Source organism: Saccopteryx leptura, chromosome 5 (genome assembly GCF_036850995.1).
Source record: "Saccopteryx leptura isolate mSacLep1 chromosome 5, mSacLep1_pri_phased_curated, whole genome shotgun sequence".
Taxonomy (NCBI): domain Eukaryota; kingdom Metazoa; phylum Chordata; class Mammalia; order Chiroptera; family Emballonuridae; genus Saccopteryx; species Saccopteryx leptura.
The window spans coordinates 216,807,510-216,833,991 of record NC_089507.1 but is presented as its reverse complement, the minus strand read 5'-3'; the positions used below and the strand labels follow the sequence as shown (position 1 = coordinate 216,833,991).

Below are 26,482 nucleotides of genomic sequence, written 5' to 3'. Positions count from 1 at the left end.
ATGGGGAGAGTATAGGCGGGCAGCGGGGTGCGCACACTCTACACCTCCGCCCACAATTGGGGTGCCAGGTGCTACTAAAGCTACTTGCAGTGCAAATCAAAGTTAGAGCATTTGTGAGCCTGCTTCTGGCCTGTGAGGAATGGGGGGTGGAGGGAGGAGCGAGCCGTTTCCAAGGGCTGTCCGGCCTCGGAGCCTTCCTGGCAGATCCTAGAAGACACAGATTCCAGGAGGCGGGTCCCCCTCAGCCTCTGCCTCTGCGTCACCGTCACCGCGTGCCCCGGAGTGGGGAGTGGGGGGTCCCTTCCCTTCGCTGGGTCTGTTTCCTGGGCTGTCAGACGGATGAAGTCGGGTGCAATGATGGTTCACTTAGCTCGAACGTCCCGCGGATGCTCCGTGGGAGGGAGCCTCAGGCCACAGGTCAGAGCACAAAGCGCGGCTGTCCGTCTCTCCATCTGCCCCCTGCTCTCCGGTGTCACTTTTTAAGTCATCCCCGGTCATTCTACCAGACTCGTTCTCTCTCTTGAGGTTGTAAAACTGTGTCAGAGGGAGACTCACAGCCCGGGGGATGAGGGGGGGGGGCAGGCCGTGCTGCTGGGGCAAGAGCGGGCCTGGTGGGGGGGGGCACCGGAGCTGCGGGGAGGGAGAGGCAGCCCGCCCCTTGGGGTCCTCTGGGGAATGTGGTCCCTGGCCCTCCGCTGGGTCCACGGCCACGAGCCTGGACGGACGCAGGCCCGGTCACGACGATGGTGTCGCACTATTGACGATGGTGATGCCTGTTGCCTGGACAACCCGGAACAGTCCCAAGCTGGGGCCGGAACAGGTGCTCCAGCGTCCAGCCCCGAGCCCACACTTCCGTCCTGAACCTCCTCCCCGCTACGCGGGTCTTTGTCTGAGGTCGGAGGCGGGGGTTCAAGGGACCACCTGCAGTTCAGCCTCTCGCTGGGGTCTGGCGTTCAATCCTGAACTCCATCCAGGAGGACGGTCGTGGTGGTAACGGGTCTGGGAACCGAATTCTTCTTGGAAGATGCTAAGGGTTGACCCGCCGGCCGGAGGTATTCAGCTGAGAGACGTTTCACCGCCCAGGGCAGAAGCATCATGGTGACGGTCTTCAGCGGGTTGATGGGTCACCACACGGAAGGGGGAGGGTTCCCTTTGTTTGGCATGGGCTGCACCGTAGAAGGACCTGGGCGGCAATTTTGGGCTCAACATAAGACAGCACTTCCCAGAGCTCAGATCAAGAGAAACAGCACCACCAAGGATGCTGGGCTTGCCCACCACTCAGGGACGAGCGGACACTCCATGACCGTGATGTCAGTACTTTGGAGACACCTTGGCTGACCATCCAGGACCAAAGGGGTTGCACCGGATGGCCAGTGCACGGACCCCTTGTAATCTGGAGACACGCGTGCTGGCTGAGTCCCGGTGAGAAGAGGCTTGCCCTTCTCGGCAAAGGGAGCCCAGTGCCTGCGTCCGTCCCCAAAGAGGACAGCGTGTGCGTTTCTGCGAACACCTCTGAATCTACCCGGCTCCCACCCTCTCCCTCGCCACCGGCTGCCCTGGCTCCTCGCAGGCTGGGCACTGAACACCCGGAGTTCTAACGCTCTTCCGAGCTCTCTCCCTTCGGTATTGAAATTCCCGGAGAACAAACAAGCTCCCTCCTCTCCGTGGAGGCCTCTGTGCTAGAAACTGGAATCAGTTAGAAACTGGAATCAGTACCAGTTGCTGCTTGAATTTTATTTTTTAAAGTGTGTGTGTGTACTATTTTTTTTCCACTTTCTTTGCCAAGCTGGCATTCTTTTTAGACTCGTGATTGATGGCTCATTAAAGAAGCCTCTGCTTCATTTCTTGATGAGTTGATTAGAAGTTTGGCTACTGTTCAGTGCTGTCTTCACTTCGCCTTGGGCTGTTTGGGAAGCGGAATGCCAATTTCGATTTTTCTTTCTTTCTTTTTTTTATTGCTCTTCCAGAGAGAGTGAGTAATGATTTAATTTATAGAAACGTCGTGTGATTAGGAATAATTGGAGAGACCAGAGAGTCTCCCTGATCCTTCCCTCACGGAACGTGTGACAGTTTCTCCTGGTGACAGCCCGTGGTGTCTGTTCAACAACCAGATCTCAAAGAACTCATGTAGGGACGTGCGCGGACGTGAACTCAGAAAAATATGGGCGTTGCAAGCCCTGGCCAGGGAGCTCAGTTGGTTAGGGCATCGTCCTGATAGGCCGAGGTTGCAGGTTCAATTCCTGGTCAGTCCGGGCACATTGCAAGAATCAACCAATGAGTGCAAAGAAAAGCAAAACAACAAATCGATTCCCCCCCCCCCTGCCCCCGCTTCTCTCTCTCTAAAAATCAATACATTTAAAAAAAATTTTTTTTTTAAATGTTTTTGTATTTTTCTGAAGTGAGAAGCAGGGAGGCAGGCAGATAGACTCCCGCATGTGCCTGACCGAGATCCACCCGGCATGCTCACCAGGGGGCGATGCTCCGCCCATCTGGGGTGTTGTTGTATTGCGGCTGGAGACATTGTAGCGCCTGAGGTGGAGATCATGGAGCCATCCTCAGTGCCCATGGAGCCTTGGCTGTGGGAGGGGAAGAGAGAGACAGAGAGAAAAGAGAGGGAGAGGAGTGGAGAAGCAGATGGGCGCTTCTCCTGTGTGCCCTGGCCAGGAATCGAACCCGGGACTTCCACACACCAAGCTGACGCTCTACCACTGAGCCAGCCAGCCAGGGCCAAAATTTTTTTTTAAAAAAACAACATGGCCTGACCAGGTGGTGGCGCAGTGGATAGAGCGTCGGACTGGGATGCAGAAGGACCCAGGTTTGAGATCCCGAGGTCGCCAGTTTGAGCGCGGGCTCATCTGGCTTGAGCAAACAGCTCACCAGCTTGGACCCAAGGTCGCTGGCTCCAGCAAGGGGTTACTCGGTCTGCTGAAGGCCCACGGCCAAGGCACATGTGAGAAAGCAATCAATGAACAACTAAGAAGTCGCAACGCGCAACGAGAAACTGATGATTGATGCTTCTCATCTCTCTCTGTTCCTGTCTGTCTGTCCCTGTCTATCTCTGCCTCTGTAATAAATAAATAAATAAATAAATAAATAAATGATTCTGAAACTTTAAAAAAAACAAAAACAAAAAACAACATGGCAGTGTAGATGCAAGAAAAAGGGTCCTTGTGCTTTCTGTCTGTCTGATTGTGGCAGCCAAGCTTGAATGGGGGAATACAATAAAAAATAAATAAGGAACAACAACATGGTTTTCAGTCATGGTTCTCTTGTTGGGACAAATCACTCAACCTCTTTGGACCTCAGTTTTGTCATCTGTAAAATGGATCCATTCATTCATTTGTTCATTCATTCACTCAACAAAGCACTGTATATCGGAAGTAGAAACTGCTCTCTACTTGAGGAATTGCTACACATCTGAATGGACTGAGGCGAGTCTGAAAAAGTTCCACCAATTATGAAGTGCACTGTGAGCGGCAGACAGAAGGGGTGATCATCTACATGGTGGGACATAGAATATCGTTTCCTTTCGGGTAAAGCTCATTATGTTCAGCTCTCGGGAAGAGTTTCCCGCAATGATTCCACTTCTCGTGCAGTTGACATCCCTAGAAATCTAGCGAAGGAGAATGACTGCTTTTCCTTCCCTCCGTCCTGTCCAAAGTGAAAAGTCTGTGCGTTCACGAGAGGATGGAACCCCACATCTTTGGACGCTGGAATTCTCCCCCGTCTCAGCCGAAAGTCAGCTTCACCGCGAGGACCTCTCTGGATGCACGCTCTTCTGAGAAGCTCCGTACCGTGTCCTACACCTTAGAGGACATCGGGGCCACGCTCCTGTTCTGGGGAAGCTTAGAAAGGCAACCAGATGAACTGATCAGAAACCAAAGCAAAAGCAGAACCCCATCCCCCCTACACACACAAAAAAACCTTTGCTCTCACAGACATCTTAGCCATTCACCCCTGGCCTCTGTCTCCTTCTCCGTGAAGGTAGAATGATGACACACACTCCATCTTCCCACGCAGAGCCGCTCTGTGGCGAAAGCGCTTGGCGAAGTTGAGGGGCCGGGTACCGAGGTCAGGGACTGCTTTCCGGGGCTCACCATCTGGGCTGGCACAAGGGATTGCGACGTCCCCTGGCGCCTGCCGTGTTTCCCGATTACCAGTGCCGGCATGGGCTTGCCACCACCACCGGTGATGGTATCTGCTTTTCTGATCGTTATCTACCTAATACCTTCCCAACACTTCTATTTTCTAAGAGTCATTCTCTCGCTTTCTAAATACCCGTGTAGAAACATTCTCTCCCAACGACATGCGGGCTGGGAAACTGATTTCACCCCCGCCGTCCCAGCTGGTTGGCCAGTGCCGCCCTGTCCTCGGGAAGGGGGACTCTTACTTCCTTCTTCTCGTGTAAGCTGCGGTCATTCCCACGCCGTGGCCAACGACCGGTTAACGCAGGTGACTTCATCTCTGAGCTTTACGAACGACACTGAGACAGTCCCCGCACCACTCCCTGGCAGCCCCTCCCAGACATCTACCTGCGGTTAAACTGACTGAGGGACAGGGACGGTCACGTCGCTCTATAAAATGCTTGGTGTCACAAAGGAATTTACGACTTGTTACATGGTTCTCCTGTAGCGCTCTCCGAAAAGGATGCTCAATCAAACGCTGGTGAAGAAATCGGGGTGGGGGTGGGGGTCTTGGACGACGCCATTCGGGCGTGCCAGATCACTGTTTCCATGGAAAAGACTCGTGTGATTAATTCCCCCCTAGTGAAATCCTACGGAGCCGATCAAGTCCTCACATTCATCATAAAGGGGTGGTGAGCGCTCCTTCAACACAATCAATGAAACCGATTGGTATGTATTGATGGGCCTTTCAAACTCCACCAAGGAAGTTAATGGTTTCCAGATGTCGTTTCCGCCAGCTGGTACAAACACACATCTCCCCTCCTGGTACTGGAGGTCCGATCCGAGACCACAGCACGTGGCACAGGGTAGGTGCTCGGTACCTGCTCACCGGATGGCTGCGTGAACCCGGGTCTGGCACCTGCTTTCTCCACCCCCACCCCCACCACACTCCACAACGACAAGCTATTTAGATTCCTACCATGTTTTCTGCTCTTCAGAGATGACATAGCTCTAAGCCTAACGACATTCTAGTCCTGCAGGGTCCAAGGGGACAGCCGCCAGCCACAGGGGGCTAACAGAGCATGTGAAATGTGTCAGGATCAAATTGAGACGAGCTACCAGTGAATGTCAAATTTTGAAGGTCGGTGTGGAACAAATATTGCAAGATCCCTCATTATTAGTTTTTTTACACTGGCTGCGTGATGTTCAGATGATGATAGTTTCGATGAACTAGGTTGGAATGAACTATTATTAAAATATTTCAAAATAACGCACCCTTGACTCTTTTTTTTTTTCCCTAGTGTGGCTACGAGGCAGTTTTAAATGCTATTTACGGCGGTTTATTGCTTGCATTTATTTGTGGCTTGCAAGGTTCTACTGGCCGGCACCGTAATCTACAGAAGTTTTAGAAAAAAGAATTATATGGGAGTTACAACACTTTCAATAAAAATTCTCTCTTCATGTTAGCCAAGAACCTAGGAAACAAAGGCAAGAATAATTAACTTCCTTTGCAACAACAACAAAGAGAAAGCTCCTCCCTCTCTTTTCGACCTTAACCCTTTGCCCAAAGTTCCCATGGTGCTCCCTTTAACCCCATCACCGAAAAGCGGGGAATTTTGCCGAGGTGTTGATAAGTGGTCGGGCGAGGCCGGCCAGCCAACCCGGGAGGGCCAGGCATCTAATCGGAAGAGCCCCCAGCGCCATCCCAACCCGCCACAGACGCAGAAGTCTGACTGTGAGGCGGGGAACGTCCTCTTGCTGAACGGGTTTTCATAAAAAATAATTACCACACTCACCGACACTTTTATAGCACTTTGCCACATATAGAGGACTTTGACATGGGTCGTCTCATTTTGATGCCGATCATAGCGTTGTTAAATGGGTGTTGTTATTACGAGGCCATCTGGCAAGCCAGGACACACAAAACCCAAAGGAGTTAGGCTTGTTCGTGATCGGAGAGGTTTTCAATCCTGGTCCTGCTGGGACTCCCTCTCGGGGCGCTCCAGCCTCTGGCACGTGAGCTCCGGGGGGCCTGACCCGGGGGGGGGGGCCGGGTGGTCCTGAGTCTCCCTCTCCTGTGGTGTCTCCCATAGTGCGATCAGCAGTGGGGGATGGGGGGGTGGGGCAAAGGAGAGATGGCCGGGGCAACAGAGGAAAAAGAAATCCTGGTAAGGACACACACCTGTAATATCCTGAGAAACTTCCCTATGGCACACACCATAATCCCCGTGATAATTATCTTCCGGGTAATTATCTCTCACATGAAGAAAGATGTGCCGTCTTAGCCAAACCCCGATTGCCAAAAGTCCTGCCTGCTGCTGGGCAGAGCTGAGGCATCATCACCTCCATCTGAACGGGGAGGAAACTGAGGCTCAGAGGGACTCAGTTCCGAGCCGCGAGGCTCTGGAGGACCGAAAGAACGTGTCGATCTGTGGACCTCCCGGCCGGCGCCGCGTGGCCACCAGACGAGATAAGGGATGGATAACGGCTTTGGACCTCTTCAGACACAGCGAGGGCGTCCACACCTCCATGACTAATCCACACGTACCTTCCTACCTGGAGAACTCAGACCTGCCCTCCAAAACTCAGTTGGAGCATCAACTCCTCCGGGAAGCTCTCCCGGCTTGACATGAATTCAGTGGCCTTCCCGGGGTCTCCCGAAGCCTCCCACACCACACTTGGATCGCCTGTTTGCTTGTCTGTCATCTCTTCTGGCTTTGAAGGTGAAGGACACGGTCTGCATCTTTTCTGTTCGCTTCTCGTGGCGGGCCCGGCGCCCGGCACCACGTGGGCGTGCCTAAGCGTTTGTTGACAGGCTCTGACTGATGAAATGTAAGGCGTTATTAGGGCTTATCTCGCCGCTTGCGCAAAGTCTTCTTCCTTACTTGACCAGACATATTGAATAGTTTAGCTCACTCACAACAACCCAGGGTGTTTTGTCTTCTTCTCTCATAATGGCCGCAGCAAGTCACCTCCCCACCTCCCGCCTCGGGCCCCGCGGACAGCAGTGGTACCCAGGCTGACACTAGGAGCAGATGGGAATGTCCTTTCAAGGGACCAAGAAGGAGAAGAAGCTCCTGTAGGGGGGTGGGGGGGGGGAACAGCTCTAACTCTGGTTTCGTTTTCCCTACCTATCCTTTCTCTGTGGCACCGGGGGACCCATTTTAGAGACGCACCAGGATGGACCCTTAGCCACGTGTCCGCTTCCCTTCCCTGCTCTGGAATGACCCTGCGCGGTTGAGGTCTCTTCTGCAGAAGTCGCCACTGGCTCCCCGTGGGTGACGCCTACCTGGGTGACTTCTCAGCCTCCTCGGAGGCAGTGGCTCCCAAGCCTCATTACACACTGGGGTCGCTAGAGAACATTCCAGAGACTTCTCTGCAGCCTCACGCTGCAGATGCTGATTTGATCAACGTGCCATGGGACCCGCGAGTGCCCCAATTTACACGGGTCCCCGCTGGGACCGCTTTAGAGGACCGTAATGGATCACTGAGAAACATGAACTACACAGCCCCCAGAAGGCCGCTAGCCTATATAATTCGTGGTGTTGAAGCACGTTCCTGGCTCGGCAGGCATGCAGAATTTTACAAGTTGAGACCGAAACGGCTCTGAGAGGTCAACTGGCCTCATCCCCGTCATTCTCAGGCGGAAGCCCAGAGAACAGACGTGTGCAGGACCAGGACTTGAACCCGGGTCTCCTAACCCAGGCTGGTGCTTCTTCCCTGGAAGCCCGGCTGCCTTTGGAGACAGCGTGCAGCTCTCCACCCCGGGGGGCCGGGTGGGGGAAGTTCTTAGCGCGGCTCTCAGATGAACGGCCCAGGCTCGGAGTGCGTCTCCAGGAACCAGCGCGGAAGCCCACCCCTCCCCCGTGGGCTTCGGCCCGCACTCGCGGCGGCTGCTGTCTGGCTGTGAACGGCCGTGAACGGGAAGACTCTGCAGTCCCTGGAATTCGGAAGGTGTCAGACAGGAACGGGTCGGAAGCCCGGCCGTCCCATTCGGGAGCCGGCTGACCTCGGAGGAGTCACTTCCACGAGCTGCAGTTCTCTCGTTGGGGCAACAGAGGAGGCGCTGGCAGGGGGGACGCGACCACGTTGCCGGAGATGACCCGTGAGCGCCCGGCTGGTTTCCCCTGACTCCCCGTCCTCACGCCCGTCAGCCCCCGAGTCCCGGGGACCCCTACATCAACTGCCTTCGTTCACCCTTTGCTCTCCTGCCCCCCGACACTACCTAGTCTCTCTGCTGCATGGCTTACTGCCACGGTCCCCTAGCGGGTCGCCCCGATTCTAGTCCCTCCCCTGCTTTAGAACAGGGACATCAGGCATCTGAAACGGTCATCCGACCACTTATCACCTTCCCACCTATCTTGGGATAAATCCAAACGTCTTACTTCGCCTGCCAGGTTCTGATCTCTTGCTTATGCCTCCGGCCTTATTTCTCACCTTCCCGACCCATCCACCGCCATCCTTACACCCCATGCCTGGCCACCCCCCCCCGGTCCCTCCACCTCCTCCAGAAAGCCCTCCCTGACTTCCCCAAGTTTGAGTCAGGACCCACCCAAGTGTTCCCACAGCCACAGCATGCGTTGTAACTACCCCTTTGCCTGACTGTCCTCCGCATGTCCTCCGCAGGGGCCATAGGTGGGGACCATCCCCATCCCCATCTCCGTCGTATCCCCAGTGACAAGGGCTGTGGGGACCATCGGGTGAGGCACTTCGTTATTCTCACTGGTTTTTTCCCGACAGGTGGATGGATCTGTCATGTCGTGTGACGGCGACTGAACAGGTTGGTCACACTGAGACGCACGCACAGACCTGCGCCGCGTCCGACGCTCAACGGTGACCCCTCATCAGGTGTCCCCTCCTCCCCTTACAATTTCTACATCTCATGTTCTGGGTCCCAGTCCAACCAAGTTTTGCCTCTAACCAGTTATTTAGCTTCTCCGGTTCTCTGGTTCCTTTTCTTTAATTTGACCATATGGCCATCATCACTTAAAACAAATAACCACAAAAACCCCAAAAAAACCAACCCCAACTTCTAGGAGTCTGTGCGCCCCGCACCGTTCCGGCTCACTTCCTCTCCCCTACGAATCGAGAATCCGGAAGGACCATGGCCCCGCCCAGCGCCTCCCCGGCCCCTCTGCCTCTGTTGCGGGGACCACGTATCAGGCGGTTAAAAAAGGTTCTATTTTCTCAAGTTCCAAAGAAATTCCTTCAAAGGTCAGGGTCAGGCCCACCCCCTTCATGGGCATAGAAGGCACAGCCCCCGGACGTTGGCACCTGGCAGCCCTGGGGATTCCAGTGCGTCTCTGAGCCAAGGCTGAGCCCTGCGTGCGTGCGTGCGTGCGTGAGGACAGGGCGAGTCTGCTCCACGCCCTGTGCCTCAGCCCCACGCGGGCAGGGCAGCAGCGATGACAAGGGCGGCTGAAGAAGGATGCTCCCACACACCCTTGCAGCGACTCTCCTGCCCCTGTGGCTGCTGACCGGCCGGCCGACTGACCAGGAACCTGGGTGCCTGGAGTGGGGAAGGGGAATGTCAGCAGGAAGAGGTGGGCAGGAGAGGGGCTTTAGCCATCCCTCTCCCAGGGAACCTTTGCTCACCTGCCTTCGTGTAACCTCAGAGTTCAAAACCTCTCCTCCACAGACCGGCCCTCACAGCAGCTCTGGAGTCTACACTGGACCCCAAGCTGGTGTGGGGAGCAGGAGAGAGGTTAGCCGGCGACCCCGGCCTGGCAGGGACCGGCAGGGCCACCCACCACCCTCCCCGGGGGAATCCTACCCAGGAGAGTCCATTCCTCCTCAGTCCGTGACGGCTCCGAGCCCCCACGGTTCCGTTCTGGAAAGTGCAAGAGGCACTCGTCCAAGAAGAAGATACCTGTTAATCCCTTACAAACATGAAGGAGTCGCCACCCCAAGAAAAAAAAAGGTACCTATCAACCCCGTACGAACACGCCTGCTCATTGCTTCATGGGACGCGGTCCCCTGAGCTGCTGGCTTTCTCCTTAAACTTGTATTGAGCAACTGATTTCTGTTAGCCTCCTTCCCACCATCCCCAACGAGAGAGAAACAAGCCAAGCCTGCCTTCCCGGGAGCTTCCCACCTCGCACAGGAAACAGGGCAGGTCTGTAAACAGCCCAGGAGAGAACTGGGTGAGTGCTACAACCCAGCTCAGGACAGAGAGGATGGGGAAAGATGGAGTCCTCCTGCTGCGAAGAGCGGAAAGGATTCACAAAAGAGACCCCGTCTGAGCCAGACCCTGACGGAGGGGTTGAATGTCGATGAACAAAGGCTTTCTCATCGGTCTGTTGAGGAAAGGGTGGGTTAGCCGGACTTGGGAAAAACTCTTTGGGTTCCAGTAAATCCTGTTCCTAGTGTCGGCTGCTATTTGGGATTCTTCAGTGAAAAGACTGCTGTGCTGTGTGACCTTTGACAGCCGCTGTACCTCTCTGGGCATCAGTTGACTCCTCTTGATTTGTACAATCCAATTCAGCGATGAGCCCAGTGCCTCTTTCTCGACCTTCTGTCCCCACGGAGAGGCAGAAACCCAGCAGGGGGCCGAGGACACAGTACCTGACTCACAAAAGTATGCTAAATAGAATCTATCACGAGGGTGTTAGGTTCCTTCCAGGATTCACATTTCATCATCTCCGGAGGGTCACAACACAATTTGCTTTCTCGTAAAAGAAGGGAAGAAAGAATTTTAAAAAGCTGTCGATCTGTAGTACCTGGGAAAAGTTAGTTACAAAAATGATCATTTTTGGGGAAAATGACTATTTTCAAAGCAGAAAGAAAGAAAAAGAGGCAGACAGCCCAACAGAGAAAACAGAAAACATTATTCAAACAAAAGCCTTCATAAAAGAGGGTGTGTCCAAATGGCAAAGAAGCCCATAGGAAGGTGCTCACTTCCCTTAGTCAGCAGGAAATGAAAACTAAAACCCACAATGTGGTAACACTCCTTTTCACTAGCATGGCTAAAAAGAAAAGAAAAGGAAAAAAGAAGATAGACGATAGGAAATGTTAACCAGGATGGGCAGAAGCCCCAAACTCTCACAAGGTGCTTGTGGGCGTACAAAACAGAGACACGGCTTGGAAAGGTGCCGGGCGGCGTCCGGTCAGGTGGACACGCACGTCCCCAGCGACTCAGCGATTCCGCTCGCAGATGGATGCCCAACGGAGCGACAGGCATCTGCTCACCAAGAGCTTCGCACTCGAAGGTTTACAGCCCAGAGACGAGAGACAGCCCAGATTTACATCAGCATCAGACTGGATGAGCACATTGTTCACTATTGATGCAACGAGAATACTACAGGACACTAGAAATAAACAAGACTGAGCACGGCGTCGGGGGCCACGCTCAACGACGGCGTCAGCGCCGTCAACAATCACAGCACAAAACAGACAACCAAAGAGTCCGGAGGAACCTGACCAGGCGGTGGCGTAGTGGATAGAGCATCGGACTGGGATACGGAAGGACCCAGGTTCGAGACCCCGAGGTCACCAGCTTGAGCACAGGCTCATCTGGCTTGAGCAAAAAGCTCACTAGCTTGGATCCAAGGTCGCTGGCTCCAGCAAGGAGTTACTCGGGCTGCTGAGGCCCCCGGTCAAGGCACGTATGAGAAAGCAATCAATGAACAACTAAGGTGTCGCAAAAAAAAACTGATAATTGATGCTTCTCATCTCTCTCCATTCCTGTCTGTCTGTCCCTATCTATCTGACTCTCTCTCTGTCCCTGTAAAAAAAAAAAAAAAAAAGAGTCCGGAGGGACGAGTCCATTCCTCGGAAGTTCAGGAACAGGCGATTTGTTGTTGGGGGTGACGACAGTGATGTTATCCTCGGGGAGACGGATTAACGAGCGGAAGGGGGCACAGGGGGGCTTTTGGGATTCTGCTAATTTTTTTTTTTTCCTTCTGGATCTAGGGGGTGGTTACACGGACGTCCTCACTTGGTAAAAATTCACTGAGCTGAACACCAATGATTATACGCTTTTTAGGATATATGTTGTTCTTCAATAAAATGAACATTAAAAAAAAAAAAAAAAAAGCAGGTCAGAACCTGCCTCGACTCTATTGTTCCATTCCAGGCAAGAGAAAAGACAGACAGGTACGGAAGGAGGACTCAGAAGGGGACACGCTGGCTTTCTCCCTGTGTATTTGGAGGTAACTCGTATGATTTACACGCAGTAAAAGCCCTCAATCTGAAGCACAGAATGTGATGTCTTTTGAAAAATAGATAATGGTATATCTGTCACCGCAATGATGATCTAGACTAGTATTTTCATGATTCCCCCAAGTCCCCTTTGCTGTCCACAGCTAATCCTGCCTTCCTGCGCGTGGCCACCGTGGTCTGTCTTTGAAAGGTCGCTACACTTTTGGCCCTTCTGGAATTCATATAAATGCAGTCGTGGGCTATCCTCTTTTCAACGAGTTAACCTTTAGACACGACCGTGTCTGGTGGGCTACAAGTCGGCTGAACTGAGTGATTCACACTGTATTTTGCCCCCTCATCCCGCTCTGTCTGACCTTGGCACAATGCGCAGGGTCCGTCCCAAGTGTCCCGTGTTCAAATGAAATCGACCGGCTGAAAGGTGCAGACCCTAAACCAGGGGTCCCCAAACTTGGCCCCTGAGGCCATTTATCTGGCCCCCCGTCACACTTCTGGAAGGGGCACCTCTTTCATGTGGTGGCGTACAGTACTACTTCTGGTGACAAGGGACGCACACGTCACGGCTCCAGAAGCGCGTCATGTCACTTGTTACGGCTAGCAGTGACAAATATGGAACCAGACATTGACCATCTCATTAGCCAAAAAAGCAGGCCCATAGTTCCCATTGAAATACTGGTCAGTTTGTTGATTTAAATTTACTTGTTCTTTATTTTAAATATTGTATTTGTTCCTGTTTTTTTTGTTTGTTTGTTTGTTTGTTTTTACTTTAAAATAAGATATGTGCAGTGTGCATAGGGATTTGTTCATAGTTTTTTTTTTTATAGTCCGGCCCTCCAACGGTCTGAGGGACAGTGAACTGGCCCCCTGTGTAAAAAGTTTGGGGACCCCTGCTCTAAACCCAAAAAGGATTTTTGGGCCAAATGAGGTGTAACGCCTCACGGAGCCCCAGAGGACATGAGCCAAGACCCAGAGAGCAGTGGCCTGGGAAGAAGGAAGATTTCTCCCAAACCTAGAGTTGACCAAGCGCAAGAACACGCCGGACTCAGAGCCAGTCAGTTCCCTGTCCAGAGCGGACAGAGCGAACAGCAAGGTGGCTGGCCAGCGAGGCGCCCGAGAGGGGACCCAGGCAGGAAAACGGGCTCCATGGCTTCGAAGGCCTGCTCTAAATCTAATGTCCTGCTCTCACTAACTGGCCTCTAAAGGCTCATCACGGATATTTTTAACATCACGCAGGGTAAAGCCGAAACAAAATGCCTTTGTCAAAGGATACGTTTTGCAGCAAGAGTAGAATCAATCTCCGGTTACCAGGAGACCAGAGATACAACAAAAAAAATACAGACGAAACACGTCTAACGAGAAGATAACGAGCCCGCGTTTTTTTCTCCCCTTCTTCTTCATCAATTTTACGAACGCGTCCTGGCTGTGAAATGAAGGAGGAAGCCGAAGAGAGGTTTTCCAAGGCACCTTTTCGGCGCTGGCTAAGACTCCAACCTCTCCTCGCCAAGGAACAGAGCGGGTTTTGGCGAACCCCAGCCCCACTCGGTAATGACCCCGTGAGCATCAGCCGGGCCTGCAGGGCACTCCGGCTGGGCTGGGCACGGCTCGGCTGGAGGAAGGACGGGAGTGAGCTGCGGCCCCAGCCTCCGACGGGAACTGAGCACGGGCACCGCCCCCACACAGAGGGAGAGGGTCGACTCCGAGCAGAAGGTGAGGCTCAGAGGAGGACGGGGTGCCCTCCCCGGACCCCAGAGAACCGGCTGACGGTCCCTGCCGAGACGCCACGGCGTGGCACAGTTTTGGAGAAGTTCCCCAAAGCCAGACCCTCCTGTTAATTTATTTGTTTCATCTGTTTTGAGAAAACGAGTGGGGTTCTCTGAGGACAACGGCTAGGACACGTTGGCTGTTAACCCCTCTGCCTTCACGAGGCACTTGGGGGGAATTTCCTGAAAATAGTAGCGTGTCCCCAAAACGAGCTGGGACTCCCGACCAGCCGGTTCGGTTTCTAAGATGGCAAGACCTTCGCCGGGTCTTGCTTTCATCACCCGAAAAATAAGATCGTCCCTAATCGGTGGGTTTTGCTGGCTCTTTGCAGAAACCCCAGGGATCAGAGGGAGCGGGGTGAGGATCCCCCCACCCGTCTCACCCGCTCCCGGGACGCTTACTTTGGCGACTCGATTGGGTTCTCTGTGAATGAAGAGCTGAGCTTACTTTAAAACATTCCATTAAATAAGGACTCACTAAATAAGTCGATGGGGCTGTACTATATCCAGAGTCTGGGTCTTGAATGACCCCCTCCACGGACAAGGTCAGGGCATTCTGTGACTGGATACATTTATTTTTATGTATCATGACGTTAGGATGTAACCATTTGTTTTCTCCACCATGTGTTTTTTTTATTTTTTTTATTCCTGAGACTTCAAGTTTTCTTCTTCTCCTCTTCTGCCTCATTCTTTTCCTCCTTGGTCCACTTTGCTTTCCTGTTCCCCTTCCTTCCTTCCTTTCGAGGTAGGGGCGTAGAAAGGAGCTGACAGGGCGGGTCTGACGTTGCTACCCTCAGGGACAACCTGTCTGCAGAGTCAGTCCCTGGCCGAGGGCTGGGAGCCTAGATTTTTTGGGGGGAGGGTCCCCACCACTCCCTAAATGAAAACAATGTCTCCCTGTGCTCAAACTCTTTGCACAAGCCATGTGATTTATGCTTTCCCGCTGGGCGCCGGGAATCTCGGTGCATGCTAGGCGGAAGATGCCCGGGCGACCAGCCGTCAGTGTACATAAACCCTTGGGCTTCCCCGGTGGGTGACACCTCACACCTGTTGGAGGAGCTGATCACGTGTCCTGCCTGGTCCCCCACCCCCGGGAGAAGGCTCAGAGGCTCGCACCCCGTTTCCTCCAGACTTTGCTCCCAGCGCCCTTCCCTTCTCTGAGTCTGCTGTGTGTCTTCCTGCTGCTGTGGCACCTTCCGAGCCGGGGACAGTGCGGCCACTTCTCCGGACCCTCGTCACCCCCTGGCCTGGCCGAGCCTCGAGCTCCCTGCCGGCCGCTCTCATGTTAACTGTAAATCCTGAATGTGCTGCTTGGGTATTTGAATCCATCTGCAGCGAGAAAACACGAGGGGGAGAGGAGAGCTTTTAAAAGACTTTTTGTGGCTGTGGCATTGGGATGACTTTGCCATTTTGTAGAGACTAGAGCAGTGATGGGGCAATCTTTTGAGCTCGGTGTCTCAAAATTCGCCCAAAAACCGAGCATAACTCGGATGGTGTGCCACTTCGAGGAAAAAACCCCATAATTTTGTGATATTTATAGTTTAAATAACAAAAATGTATCATTATAATATATAACTGTATTTAATAAACCCAAAACTAATAATTTAACTTTCCTGCTTAGTGACTGCTTTGTTCATCTGTCAGTCGGTTTCTTTTGTTGGTCTTGATATTATTTAACTTGTTTGGGGTGTGGTAAACGAAGATAAGTGAGTGGGAGGGGGAATTCTTTAACTAACCTGCCTGTTAGTGACTTTTTTGTTGCTGAATTTCATTGGCTAAATCTTCAGTTGAAGGTTGGTATTTTGTAACTTCAAGCCCAAGCAAGCGCTACTAACTTCATCTGTCAATCTGTTTCTTTTTTTTTGGTTTTGATACTATTTAAGGCTGACAATAAGGTCTCACAAAAGTACGTAGAGAGAAAAATTGTGAGTAAAGCCATTGCTCTATTTTTCAGGGTGCTAAAAGTGTCTGGTAATCGGTTCCAGGCACTCCAAATTTCCTGTTCCTAGTGGCACTCCTCTTGATTCTCCAAGCGGCACCTTTCCAGGTTCTCAAGCTTTGACCTCAAGTCGACAAACACCTGAGCCCAGATGCTGTCTTGAAATTCTGCCAGTTGCATCTTATGTAAATGAAGATGGCTGCCGCTATTTCTAATGGTGGGAAACGGCACCCATAGCACAGGCCCTCGCCTCTCCCAGCCTCCCCCTCACTTATCTCAGTAATGATGGTCAGTTAGAAATCCACACACCCCAGAGCAGTAGATTGGGTGATGGTTGCTGTGGTTATGTGGTTGCTGGTAATGGCGATCACAGGGCCCCCAGAGATGCATCCCCCGGGGCAATCCGCTGCTCCCTGCTCCGCGGCCGGAAGTGAGGTCAGGGGTCCCCTAACGGCCTAACCGGAAGTCCCAGAACTAGACGCTCTGTGCCCGAGTTCTGTTGATTTTTTTTTCTTTCTTTTTTTTGGTACTTTTCTGAAGCTGGAAACGGGGAGAGACAGTCAGACAGACTCCCGCATGCGCCCGACTGGGATCCACCCAGCACGCCCACCAGGGGCTACGCTCTGCCCACCAGGGGCTACGCTCTGCCGTGACCAGAGCCACTCTAGCACCTGGGGCAGAGGCCAAGGAGCCATCCCCAGCGCCCGGGCCATCTTTGCTCCAATGGAGCCTCGGCTGCGGGAGGGGAAGAGAGAGACAGAGAGGAAGGAGAGGGGGAGGGGTGGAGAAGCAGATGGGCGCTTCTCCTATGTGCCCTGGCCGGAAATCGAACCCGGGTCCCCCACACACCAGGCCGACGCTCTACCGCTGAGCCAACCGGCCAGGGCAGAGTTCTGATGTTTTGGCCTACAGACCTCCGGCACAGAGTGTCTGCACTACAGCAAATGTTTATCCTCGGCTCCTGCATCTGGCTGTGCAGGAGCCGAGGATGAAACGTCTTTCTCAGCATGTGGCCACGTGTCATTGAAAATGGCTGCACGTGTCAGTGCTCACACACGTGTCATAGGTTCGCCGTCACGGTGCTAGAGGGACCATCCTCATTAGGTAAACTGCAAAAAAATAAAAAATAAAATTATTAGTAGGACGCAACTTCCTGGCTTTTCTTTTCTTTTTCTTCTTTGCCACTCTAACTCTTTAAGTATAAAAACAGGATACGTTTCCATCCTGATGATTTTTACTATGACTCTGCCTATTGGAGCCTCCGGGGAAAGGCAGTTGCTATGAAGAGAGAGGCACTCACCAGCGGAAGACACACTTCGGGGTGTGGAGCAGGGGGTTCTGGCCGCGTGTGAACTCCTGCCCGTCACGTCGGACCCTGTACACGTGGACCCTCCCAGGCGGGTGGCTTTCTTGCCCGCCGTGCGTATTTTTGAGCGAGTCCACTAGCCCTGGAAGGGGCTTAGGAAAGCCTTGCTTGTCACCCTGGCGTGGAGCCCAGCCGCTTGGCGCCTCAAGGGCCTGCGTGCTTTTCCTGCTGCCAAAGAAATGCCTTTGGACTTTCCTGGAGTCCTGAATTCCTGGCTCCTAATCGCCTGGGCCTGACTGTGGGCGGACTCCCGAGAGCGTACCCGCTACAGGCCAGGTCAGCCTCAGCTGGAGTCGTGCGGAACCAAAAGCCAGCCCGGACCCAAAGGGCAGGACCTCAACTCGGTGACACTGCCATCATGGAGTCTGGCTGGGCTGTCTGGGTCACATCCAGATGTCCATAGGAAAGGGCCTGGCGTCTGATGGGACCATCTAAAACCAAGCTGATAGGCTCCATACTCGTGATGTAGTCAGACTGCATTGTAACCTGAGATCTCTACTGGTAGCTGCCAGTCCTGGGGCGGCCACATCACAGGGCCTGTGACCTCTTCTTCCTCTCCTGACACACCTGACTCTGACCCCCCCCCGTTAGCCCCTCCCACAGAGACGCCTCACTGCTTTGCTTGTTGTACTTAGTGCCCGGGGTTGGCTATAGTTTGCAACAAGGAGGAATCGTTGGCTACAGCAGGGGTTGGAAACCTATGGCTCGTGAGCCAGATGTGGCTCTTTTGATGGCTGCCTCTGGCTCACAGACAAATCTTTAATTAAAAAATAATGTTAAAAATATGAAACATTCTCATGTATTACAATCCATTCGTTTCCTACCGCTCATGTTCATGGTTGCGGGTGGCTGGAGCCAATCACAGCTGTCCTCCGGGACAACACCAATTTTTTATTGGATAATGAGTAACGTACATGGGTCGTTGTATGGCTCTCATGGAATTACATTTTAAAATATGTGTCGTTCATGGCTCTCTCAGCCAAAAAGTTTCCCGACCCCTGGGCTACAGTTTGCGACAAGGATAAGACATGGGTTACAGTTTGCAACAAGGAGAAGGTGTCATGGGTTCATGGATGGCCCCGCTCCCCTCCCCTCTCCTGATGCACACACCTTGTGGGGCAGTTTGCTGATTAGACACGGCCCACCCTAGTAAAGGCCACTTGCTGGGTAAAGGATAAGATGAAAGGGATGGTAGTGGTGGTGGGGGCATTATGTAAACTCATGTTGAAAGTTATTGAAAATTCAAGATTTCCCTCCCTACCAATTCCTAAAGATGATTATCTTTGGTTCAGTTGGACAAGCCTGTTTTACTGTGAGAAGGCATTTACACACGACCCTTTAGGACGGGGGTCGGGAACCTCTGGCTCGTGAGCCAGATGTGGCTCTTTTGATGGCTGCATCTGGCTCACAGACAAATCTTTAATAAAAATAATAATAACGTTAAAAGTATAAAACGTTCTCATGTATTACAATCCATTCATTTCCTACTGCTCATGTTCATGGTTGCAGGTGGCTGGAGCCAATCACAGCTGTCCTCCGGGACAACACCAAATTTTTATTGGATAATGCGTAAGGTACATGAGTCGTTGTGAGGTCAGGAAGTAAACTTCCCTCCTTTTAATCAAGTAGTCAGCTGGCTAATTGCAGAAATCCTTTTGACAAAAAAGATGGCTAAAAGAAAAAAAGATGAGGAGTATCGTACTTTTCAGCAGGAATGGACAGAGGAATTTGCCTTTGTGGAGAGAGCAGGTTCTGCAGTGTGTCTAATATGCAATGATAAAATTGCATCGATGAAACAGTCAAATATAAAGCGGCACTTTGACACACGCCATACTACATTTGCATTGAAATATCCAGTGGGGAACAGCAGGAAGAAAGCATGTCAAGAGCTACTGTGCAGAGTGCAAGCTAGTCAGCAGCAACTCTGTGTTTGGACCCAACAAGGTGACTGGAATTCTGCTAGCTTTGCTGGTGTTTTAGCAATTGTGAGAAACAGAAAGCCATTCACAGATGGGGAGTATGCCAAAACACCCATGCTTGATATTGCCAATGAACTTCTTTACGACTTTTCGAATAAAGACGAAGTAATCAAATGAATTAAAGACATGCCTCTGTCAGCAAGAACTGTGAATGATCATACAATCATGATGGCAAATCAAGTTGAGGCAACACAAGTGAAGGACATAAATGCAGCACCATTCTTTTCTCTCGCTTTGGATGAGTCAACAGACGTAAGCCATTTATCCCAGTTCAGCATGATTGCAAGGTATGCTGTCGGTGACACACTATGTGAGGAAAGTCTTGCTGTTTTGCCTATGAGAGAGACAACAAGAGGGGAGGGTTTATTCAAGTCTTTCACTGAGTTCACTAAAGAAAAAATCTACCGATGGATAAACTTATTTCGGTGTGTACTGATGGTGCTCCGTGCATGGTGGGGAAAAACAAAGAATTCGTAGCGCTTGTTTGTGAACATGAAAAGAGACCCATCCTAAGTTTTCACTGCATCCTACATCAGGAGGTGCTTTGTGCTCAGATGTGTGGCGAGCAGCTTGGTGAGGTGATGTCGCTGGTCATTCGGGTGGTCAACTTTATTGTTGCCCGAGCTTTAAATGATTGTCAGTTTAAAACACTGCTGGATGAAGTTGGGAATAATTATCCTGGTCTGCTTCTGCACAGCAATGTGCATTGGTTGTCAAGAGGGAAGGTGCTCAGCTGTTTCGTGGCTTGTCTGAACGAAATCCAGACTTTTCTTGAAATGAAAAACGTTGAGCATCCTGAGTTAGCTAACACTGAGTGGCTCCTGAAGTTCTACTATCTCGTGGACATGACTGAACATCTGAACCAGCTCAATGTGAAAATGCAAGGCATTGGAAATACAGTCTTATCCCTTCAACAAGCAGTGTTTGCATTTGAAAACAAGCTGGAACTCTTCATCTCTGACATTGAAACAGGTCGTTTACTACACTTTGAAAAACTGGGAGAGTTTAAAGATGCACACACAGCAAGTGACCCTGCTCAACATCTTGATCTCCAGCAGCTAGTGGGCTTCACATCTAATCTCCTGCAGTCATTCAAAGCGCACTTTGGAGAATTTTGTGAGCACACTCGTCTTTTTAAGTTCATCACCCATCCACACGAGTGTGCAGTGGACAGCACTAACCTGAGTTACATCCCCGGTGTCTCTGTCAGAGATTTTGAGCTACAAGCTGCTGACCTGAAGGCCTCAGACATGTGGGTGAATAAGTTCAAGTCACTGAATGAAGATTTGGAAAGACTTGCACAACAGCAAGCAGAGTTGGTGAGCAAACACAAGTGGGGAGAAATGAAAAAACTTCAACCTGTGGACCAGCTGATTGTCAAAACTTGGAATGCACTTCCCGTCACATACCACACACTGCAGCGTGTGAGTATCGCTGTACTGACAATGTTTGGCTCTACGTATGCACGTGAGCAGTCTTTCTCACATCTAAAGAACGTTAAGACCAACCTACGATCACATTTAACGGATGGAAGTCTCAACGCCTGCATGAAGCTTAACCTCACCACGTATCAACCCGACTACAAAGCCATCAGCAAAACCATGCAGCACCAGAAGTCGCATTAATGGTAAGAAGTACTTTATTCATCATTGGTTAGCAACAGCATAACAACGTTATTAAAAAGAATTCAGAGACTTACTGTACTTTAAAAGTGTTGGTCTTACATAAAATGCACACATTTACTTGTATTTAGTGTTAAACATATTGTATGGCTCTCACGGAATTACATTTTAAAATATGTGGCCTTCATGGCTCTCTCAGCCACAAAGGTTCCCGACCCCTGCTTTAAGAGAAAGGTTTGGATGAGGGCAGGGGGTGGTTTTAAAAGGTGAAGTTACGATGGCAACGCTGGAGGCACGGAGTTTGAAAGAACCAAACCCCCAGCCCCTAGGCAGGTGGGGGGAGGGGAGGTGCTCACACTGTTTTTCAGAATTGTCCTTGGCGGCTTCCCCCTCTTCCTGAAGATGCTGGAAGCTTCCAGCTTCCGATCCACTGCCCAGCCTGTGATCACAGCCGAGAGCTCGGACCCGCAGGACAGCGGTGGGGGGGAGGGGCGGCCTGGCTCCTGCATGTCCCACACGCACGCCCCCCCCCCACGCCTCTACACTGAACGGGCATCCTGGACAAGCCCCACCATTGGTGACTGACAGCCTCAGGCTGTCCCTCTGAACCTGAGGACGGGACTGAATTAATCAGAAGGAACCGGGGTCTGCGGTGGGAGTTCCCGGGGTGGAGAGCGGTGGGAGTCCCGGCGGCGGAGGAGAGCGGTGGGCAGGCAGGCGTCCACAGCGGCTGAGAAGGGCCGTCGAGGACAGGTCGCTGCGGACGTCCCTCGTTCCTGGGGTCAGCGGGAGCCCGACTCAGCGGCACATTAACACACACACAGGCAGAGGGCTCCGATGTGACTGACCCTCAGTATAAAACACCGGGCCCCGAGGCTTGCGTGAGCCTCCCCGGCGGACAACATTTCACAGGTGTCGTCACGGTTTGTCCCTGGAGGACTTAAGCATGCCCGGTGTGACACTGTCAGGCGAGGTGCAGCGAACACTCTCCCGTAAGCCCGTGCCGGGCGCCCTCTGACTGTGCCCCCTGCGCCTTCTCCTTGGCCGACCTTGTGTTCTCTCCTTTCGCTATAAAAACCATAGCCGTGCGTAGAACCACAGGCTGAGTTCCTTCTGAAACAAGCCGCTGGACCCGGAGGTGGCCCTGGGGACAGCGCCACAGGACGGGGGGAAAGGTCAGGAAGGATGAACGAGACCAATGGGAAGGAAGAAGGCAGCGCAGTACGAGAAGGTCGGGGAGACGGGGAGTGTTACATCCCAGGAGACAGACCACAGCAAACCCAAAGTGAATTTTATAAGTTTTATTGCAAACCTGCGCAGGGACTGCAGGCAACCCACGCAAGGGAGTACTGCAGCCCTGAGCTTCTAAAATGGCTCCTTTTTATAGGGTGGCTATCTAGGCTGAGCAGGTATTATACAGAAGCAGATGCGGCAGTTAGCTATTCGCTAGGGAGGTCACGCGCAGCATAGCAACGGGGGGGGGGTATTGCTCAGTGGAGAATTTCAAACATAAACTTCTGATAAGGGTCTCTGACTCATAGCCTGTTTTTCTAAGAGTTAGCACACTTCCTTGAACCTAACAGGGAGTAGAAAGGAACTGAGGGCAGGAACCAGTATGGAGTCCTCGGTCTGAACGTGGTGGCTTCCGGGGCTGTCGCATGCACGCAGCCTGAGTTCAAGGGCTCACAGAGCTGTTTGGGGAACAGTCCTGAGATGACCACCGGCACAGCACAGCTGCCCCGGGGGACGACACGACCCACACTCCCAACTCTGCTGGGGACCGTGAGCAGAAACGACACCGATCCTTTTATAGGAGGCACAGGACTGGGGAACTTCGAGTCCACTGCGTTGAACTTCGCAGCCCCATTCTGTGAGACAAGGGTTATTGTTGTCCCTGATTCACAAAGCACGGAAAGGCTTCCTGCACCTGCGGTCAGAATGAGTTGTCCTGCTGTTTGTACTTCTTTGATAAAACTTGCCATGAGTTACCATGTATACCGGTCCACCTGGCACATCTGTCTCTTCCGCTAGACTTGATTTCCTTAAAGGAGCTTGGTCTGAATTCTTTTTTCCTTGTCTTTCTTTGGGTAGGGAAGAGTATCTTTTCCTCACGATAAATTCATTGGGGGGAACATAATAAACATAAAAATGAGGTAAAAGATTGCGTGTCATCCCCATTTTAAGTCACCTCTGCCTCTCACCCAGGTCCGAATCACCCCACACATAGTAGGCGTTCAAAGAATTCCCTGCTGTCAGCTAAAGCTTCCAGTTAGGACAAGGCCAGCCTCTTGGTGGGAGGGGGGGTGGGGATGGTGGTGTCAGGAGGATTAAATGAGATAATGGATATAAGTTAATTTTGTGAACGTTGGCAAAGCGTTTTATAGATCTAAAATTATAATTAAAGGTAATTATAATCATGCTTCCTCCACTTTCTATTCATTTAAGGAAATGTTTGAGGAGATGAGTTCATTTTCCAAGGGAACTGAAGAGCCGTAGCTTCCAGGTGCTTCGATGCTCCCAATTGTCGCTAAGAACCGGGGGTCGGAGAGGTCTGAAGACTCCCACAGAGTCGCGTGGACGTGTTCCTGCCCGTGACCTGTGCGGACCTGTGGTTTCCCCTCAGAAGCAGGATCTGACTTCACCGTTCCTTCTTACTGCAGTTCCAAGTAAGAATTTTGTGCTTTCTAACATCACCAATGGCTTTTCCCCTGGTGTTTTTTTTTTTTCTTCCTTTTTTTCCTTTTACGTATCAAAATTGTCCCAAACCCCTAACACCCGAAAAGGCATACTTGTCTCTTTACCTGGAGGTAAAAAAGAACCTGAATTCTTGGAATCTGACAGACGTGGGTTGAAATGTAAGCTCTGCTTCTAAGTAGCCGGGCAACTTTGAGCAAAGGGCTTTGGTTTCCATGAGACTGACTCATCTGTCAGACGGGGGGTGGGGGGTAGGGGGAGGATAACATCTGCTTTCTACAGGTATGAGGATTAAAGGTGATGCATGGGGGGGGCAGCTAGGCCAGGCCTGGCATCTACCAGGCACTCTGTCAATGATGGTTGAGGGTCATTGTCATTGTTCACGATGATTAATCAGTTGAAACAGGAGGAAGAACAATCAGAAATTTTGGCTTGGGGAACCATAGCCAAAGGGAGGGAAAAAAAACCCCAAACCTACCCAAATCTGAAACTGGTATAACAGGTCACTTGTGAAACCAACCTCAAAAGCTTTTCTCCCCCCCCCGCCAGAGACCACAAAAAATAAAATACGAAAGTCAGCAACTTCCACCTCTACGATGAGGCATCGAGTCGGATCAGCAGCCTCACGTAGCTGTGAGGTTTCTTTTCAGTGTTCGCCGTCCACCCGTGAGTCACTGGAAACCCGGAGACAGGGCAGAGGGATGGCCGAACGCGTCATCACGCCCTCAGGAGAAAGGGTGTCTGTGGTCCGGACAGGCACCGCCGGGGTGGCGAAGGGGCAAATAAAACTTCAATGGCAAGAAGGAGGGGCGGTCAGAAAGAAGTCGCGTACGGAGGTGGGACAGTTCTCCCGAAATCATGAGTCACGGCGATGCCTGCGTCGTTCAATGGGCTCTTTCATAAGGTGTCAATACTTGGGGTCAAACTGCAGGAGCTAGAAAATGTGAGCATTAAAAAAAAAAAAAAAAAAAAAGCCGCAAAAACACAGCTGTCGTCCTAAGCAGAGGAAACCGAAGGTCGGTGAGGTGAGAGGGAAGAAACACGAAGACCACCCCAGGCCAGTGCTCACCCGACGGCCACAGGAGTCGTCGGAAATACTTTGGGGACTCCACAAATCGTGAGGGGTTTCTTGCCAACAGGACGGCTTGCTGCTTGAAGGGAAAAAAAAAAAATCTAGGTAAGCTTTTAATCGGTGTTTGTTTCAGCTCTCAAGATCTAAAACGTAATGATCTACACCGGCGTCGACCTTTTACGGAATAAAAGGTCTCTGAGACCCGGAGAGGACAGGGGACTTGTGCAGAGAAACACCAGGGCGGAGCTGGGTCTTCCACCCGTACACCCTGCCTCCCTAGCCCACACACGAATAGGAGATGGATGCTGCCGTCCCGGCGGACATAGGACACCCGGTGTGGGTCTCTGCCATCCCCGGACCTAAGGGAGGTCTCCCCGGGAGCTGTCCTCTACGTCCTGGAGGTGAGATCCAGAAGGGCTTCACGAGGGGAGGACTGGTGGGTTCCCTCTTCTCAAACACGACCTCCCATGGCTCCTGCTGGCTCACAGGAGGACGGCCCCGCATCCCAGCTTCCTGACACCTGCTCTCTAGCCCAGTCTTACTTTCTGCCCTGTACCTTCTGGGCGGGGCCTGGGCCCGGGCCCTGTGCAATGAGTGAGTGAGAGGAGCTGTCCCCGGCCTGAACGAGCTCTATCTACCTCCAAACGGTGCCCAAGGCAGCTAGCTCATCAATCCCCTTCATAACAGGCATCACGTTCTTAAAGCCAGAGGGGAAACTGGGAGCCCATCTAATCCGGTCCCTTCCTGGTGCAGGTCGGGGAACGGAGGTGCACGGAGGCCACGTGTCTCATACAAAAACCACACAGTAAAACCAGGGATCAGAGTCAGGCCTCTTAATCCAACGCCTTTCCGAGGAGCGCATTGCTGTGCCTCCTCTGAATCTAGCTCGGTTTCTTTTTTTTCTGAAGTTGGAAACGGGGAGGCAGTCAGACAGACTCCCGCCTGCGCCCGACCGGGATCCACCCGGCACGCCCACCAGGGGGCGATGCTCTGTTGCGACCAGAGCCATTCCAACGCCTGAGGCAGAGGCCATGGAGCTATCCTCAGAGCCCGGGCCAACTTTGCTCCAATGGGGCCTCGGCTGTGGGAGGGGAAGAGAGAGACAGAGAGGAAGGAGAGGGGGAGGGGTGGAGAAGCAGATGGGCGCCTCTCCTGTGTGCCCTGGCCGGGAATTGAACCTGGGACTCCCGCACGCCGGGCCAACGCTCTACCACTGAGCCAACTGGCCAGGGCCACAGCTCGGTTTCAATTGACACCCGCTCCTGGGATACCAGTCACGTGCCAGTTAGGAGAGGGAGAGAAGGAGGTTGGACACACGGCGGGGGGTGGGGGGAGCAGCGGGGATCACGGGTAGATCTGAAAGAAGCAAGAGGCGGGGAGGACAGGATGTGAAGCGCACCCTCGCTCGTCACCCTGAGGTTTATCACCATCCCACAGGGACGGTGAGACAAGCAGGCGGTGAGACAAGGCACAAGGTGAGCGCTCTCGAAAAAGCTTTCCCCTGTTGGATTAAAAGCAAAGGAAGCTGAAGACGAGGCTGGGCAAAGGCTTCAGGGAGGAGGTAATATTTAAAACGGGTTAAATTGGTGCCCTGGCCTGTGGCGCCGTGGTGGATAGAGCGTCAGTCAGCCCCAGGAGCACCGAGGTCGCTGGTTCATGCCCCCCGGGGTCGTAGGTTGGAGCTGGAGAAACCAGTTGGAGCCCGGGTCAGGGCACATGTGAGAAGCAATCAATAGCACAGTAAGTGGAATAATGAGTTGATGCTTCTC

The 26,482-nt window shown here is 52.3% G+C and overlaps 1 protein-coding gene across 1 annotated transcript in view; it reads right to left on the bottom strand.

The window, feature by feature from the left end:
- The window catches only part of TGM3 (transglutaminase 3), an 83,170-nt gene extending 57,854 nt beyond the window's left edge, over positions 1–25,316 (bottom strand). Inside the window, exon 1 of the mRNA XM_066384228.1 lies at positions 25,305–25,316. The gene's annotated coding sequence lies outside the window, so the exon portion shown is untranslated. The remainder of the gene's footprint in view (positions 1–25,304) is intronic.
- Positions 25,317–26,482: the final 1,166 nt, after the last annotated feature.